Raw genomic sequence first — 4,915 nt, forward strand, 5'->3', positions numbered from 1 at the left:
CCAGTTACAAACTGTCTGCGGTCAGGGATGTTGATCCCCTAGTTTAATTCGAGGTGGGGAAAAGTATAAAAATCGGTTGATTGTCTATATAGCTGAATGGCCATACTCAGACCCCAAAGTCCAGGGAATATCCTGGTAAATCTTTTCTGTATTGAAACATTCCCGAATTTCTGTAAGACGTTCCTGAGCAATGGCCTTAAATGACCAGTCACAGTCATAGAAACTATACCCTTATTCCAGCTACCCGCTCAGTAGGAAATTTTGCAATATCTCCCCTGTTATCTTTAAGCTATGCCTTCTCGCAGATAAAATATCTGGCTGTCATGATATAGGCATAGATATGCTGGATAGTCAGCACCTGATTCCCAGGGCACCAATAGCAAACACCAGAGGGCATAGGTACAAAATTAAGGGAGGGAAGTTTAGGGGAGATATCAGGTGTACTTTTTTTACTCAGAGGGTTGTGAGTGCCTGGAATGACTTGTCTGGGATGGTGGTGAAGGCTAAAACATTAGGGGTATTTAACAGCCTCTTGGATAGGCACATGGATGAAAGAAAAATGGGAGGGTTATGGAGTAGTGTTCGTTTAGTCCTTTGTTAAGGATTATATGGGTCGGCACAACATGAAGGGCTGAAGGGCCTGTACTGTGCCGTAGTGTTCTACAGTTCTACCCTATCTATACTGCTCACAATTTCACTATCTATCTATCTATCTATCTATCTATCTATCTATCTATCTATCTATCTATCTATCTATCTATCTATCTACTTAGCATAACAAAACTTTCAATTTCCAGATACATTTACATTTCTTCCCCTCACAGTTATCATCTATCAGAACATTAGAATAGAGACATCACCACCGCATCCTATGCAAAAACCCTTATTAGTATAGCAGACAGGTTTATAACTCCATGTTGCAGAAAAGGTTGCCATGCTTTATAAAAGCTATTTGTCTTTGAGTGTACCATACCTGTTAAAAAGTCCAAAGGAATGTATTCCATGATTAATTTACACCACTGAAAATGTCCAGGAGCCTGAACGGATATCGAACAAAGTAAAACGTTCCTGCTCGCACAAAAAGTCAGGATTTTAAACGTTTTTTTTTCTGATGTGCATCAATCATACAGCTACTGAGTCGGCCGTAGACAATAAACAATAGACTTGAACTGGACTTGGGTCCAGTTCAAGCTCCGTCTGCAAAATATTTTCTATTGCACCCAAATATCAATCCAGTATGCCTGAAGTGTAGGAAACAATGAATGAAAGTTCCAGTATTTACTTTACATTTAGAACACATTTGAGAAACCCCGCATTAAATTTCGAGAGACGGTCTGGAATCGGATGGGCTGTATGCAGAATTTTGCTTTGCAAAGATTTAGTTCTATTACAAACTGATATTTACTATGCATTATCACAGATGTCTTGCCATGATTCAGCTGCAATTTCTACTCCTAGCTCTCCCTCCTAGACGTTTTCCAGCTGCACAGACTCTCCATAAGAACATTACCTCAGGATGCTGTAAATAGTACTAATGGAGACTTTTGCCTGAGAGCAAAATACCCTCTTTTCTACGTCAGACCTATAGAAATCAGTTAACAATGATGCTTCTTTCTGAATATAATCTCTTAGCTGAAAGAAAGAAAAAGATCCTTGTTAGGTATGTTGAATTTCTGTACTATTTCAAAAGTTTATAAACCTCTGTCAGGTTCCCCTTCAGTCTCCTTTGCTCCAGGGAAAACTATCCTAAATTGTCAACTGTCCATTTCCCCATCATAGCTTGTATAAGATGATGAGAGGCGTTGATCGTGTTGATAGTCAGAGGCTTTTCACCGGGGCTGAATGGCTGCCAAAAGATGACAGAGGTTTAAGGTGCAGGGGAGTCGTTATAGAGTAGATGTCAGGGGTACGTTTTTCACTCTGAGACTGCTGAGTGCGTGGAATGGACTGCCGGCAACGGTGATAGTGTTGGAGACATTAGAGTCTTTTAAGAGACTTTCGGATACGTTCAAGGAGCTTAGAAAATTAGAGCGGTGTGGGTAGTAATTTCTAAGTCAGGGACATGTTCGGCAGAACATTGTGGACCGAAGGACATGTATTTTGCCGTCGTTTTTCTATATTTTCTATGTTTAACTCAAGCCCTACCGTCCTGGCAGCATTCCTGTAAATATTTAAAACACCTTCACCCTCTTAATCACCTCCTTGTCCTATGTGGATGTAGACTCAAAACTGGTCCTAATAAGGATCATTTTAGTGATCGTATTGCGGTGAACAGAACGGCACATAATACTCCAGGTGAGGTCTAATTAATGATTTGTACAACTGGAATATGATGCCCCAAATCCTCTGAATGTCTCAGCTGATGAAGGGAAACATTTCCGGTGCCTCATTCACCAGCTCAGCTGACTCTTTCTTGGATCTCGGTACCTGCAGCTGCAGTACAATGACATTAATCAGGAAGAGTAGAGCCTGCACCAGCACCACATCATAGAGGATATTCCACTGAACTTTAACAGAGTGGCATAGGTTAACTCATTGACGACCACAACAGGGGCAATAGAGTGGATGTGGGTAAAGTAAATGTGAAGCTGACAAGCAAATATATGAATTAACTGGTTCGTCAGCACAGTGGTGCTAATGTACTGAGATGCATTGATTTTAATGTAATAAGTATTTTAAGTGATGTACCAGCATGGGAATATGACGCTGCATCCACTAAGGAGACTTGGATGCAGGAAGGGCAGGACTGGCAGCTCAATGTTCTGAGGTTCTTTTGTTTCAGACATAATAACGGTAGAGGTATTCACCCCGCTACACATCAGGGGAAAATGACATGACAGTGCTCGGAGAGGAAATACTGAATGGCTTCCTGCCTTTTTTTCTTTTCTACGTGCAATTTCCTTACACATTTGCTCCCCTAATTCACACTGGGGATTAGGGAACCTATAATTCAATTCCATCAAAGTGTTCAGATTCTTCTGATATATAAGTTCCACTCACATAGCTACATTGGACGACTTCCCAAGAATATCACTTTCTCTGTCCAGTCCGGGATGTCCGCATTCCGGTTCACAGTCCGGTCCGTGGATTCCGGTTATTCATTTTTCTCTTTGTTCTGTTGGACATCTTAATTAAGGCAGCTGACCTTCATTTCGGGATTGCAACATAAGTAGTTTAGGAGTCCAGCTATTCCTTTGCTGAATTGTCCCCGTCAGAATCCCTCATCAAGAAGCTCGGAATCAGAAGCCCACACAAAGAAGCTTGTTACCAGAAACACGTGACCTCAGCCAGTGCGGTAAGTCTGGACCATTACCGCTACCCGAGTAGCGTGGACTACAGGTCGCATCTGTGTCTCGTGTCCAAGAGGATTCCCGACTCTGTGTCCTGTGTCCAAGAAGAGTCCAGGCTCTGTGTCCTGCGTCCAAGAACAGTCCCGGCTCTGTGTCGTGCGTCCAAGAAGGGTCCCTGCTCTGTGTCCTGTGTCCAAGAACGGTCCCGGCTCTGCGTCCTGCGTCCAAGAGGAGTCCCGGCTCTGTGCCCTGTGTCCAAGAAGAGTCCCGGCTCAGTGTGCTGTGTCTAAGAGGGGTCCCGGCTCTGTGTCCTGTGTCCTGTGTCCAAGAAGGGACCCGGCTCTGTGTCCTGTGTCCAAGGTTGAGTACCAGCTCTGTGTCCAAGAAGAGTCCCGGATCTGTGTGCAGTATCCAAGAAGGGTCCTGGTTCTGTGTCCAGTGTCCAGGAAGAGTCCCGGCTCTGTGTGCGGTATCCAGGAACGGTCACGTCTCTGTGTGCTGTGTCCAAGAAGAGTCCCGGCTCTGTCTTCTTTGTCCAAGGTTGAGTCCCAGCTCTGTGTCCAAGAAGACTCCAAGTATAGTCAAGTCAAGCCCGAGTTCCCGGTGAAACCGAGCCCGAGTTCCCGGTGTTTTGGATACTTTGTCCTCCATCCTTGGCTGCTCTAGCACTCTTAATGAACATAGTCTTGTTCATTCTACTTCAGTGTCTGTCTCTTGCATTTAGGTCCGCTTCCAACTCTCCATAGTGACAATCACAGGTAGAAAAGGGATGGAGTCCTAGGGAGTGAGTACACGGAGCGAGACAAAACATTGAAAGAAGATTAAAAACGAGAGATCAAGTTGGTCTCTGGATTACCTCCCATTCCATGTGCTGGTGGGGTAGGAGTCGGAGGGCATAACAGGCGATTGCATGGCAGAGGTGCTGCGGCAGTCGAGAAGGGTACGTGTTCCAGGACCATAGGGCATTTCTACTGGGGCAGAGCTGACCTGTACAGGAGTGCTAAGTTGAACATAAACTCCAGCGGGACCAACAGCCCCATGGGGAGATATGCCCATAAATCAGACGTGGGCAGGAAAGGGAGTGAGGAAGATCTCATGAACTAACGTCGATTTATTTTAATGTAGAAAACTTGACAATTAATGTTATCCCCTCTGGTTCAAGAGTCTGATGGTTGACAGTTGAAGTTTCTGGAATATATATTAACTGTCAACCATAAGACTCTTGAACCAGAGGGGATAACTTTACTAAACCCAACACTAAACTGATCCAAAAATCTATGGACAATCTGAGGAGTCACTTCTAACGACTCTACAACTCATGTTCTCCATATTTATTTAGTAGTATTATATTGCATTTCTTCCTTGTACCTGCACAAATTGTTGTCTTTTGCACGTTGTCCATTTGTCTGTCTTCGTTTTATGCAGTTTCCCATTTATTCTATTGTGTTTCTTTGCATTGCTGTATAGTTAACACTTTATACTAGAAGATTTGGAACAAGCAATGGGCTAATGCTCTGAGGGATCAATTGACTGTTGGGTAGATTCCGCCGATGAAACCCCGAATACTGATAACTGCGTTACCTGAAAACAAAATTGGAATGAATGTAGTACAGGGACGGACAGAG

Source organism: Hypanus sabinus, chromosome 31 (genome assembly GCF_030144855.1).
Source record: "Hypanus sabinus isolate sHypSab1 chromosome 31, sHypSab1.hap1, whole genome shotgun sequence".
Classification (NCBI taxonomy): domain Eukaryota; kingdom Metazoa; phylum Chordata; class Chondrichthyes; order Myliobatiformes; family Dasyatidae; genus Hypanus; species Hypanus sabinus.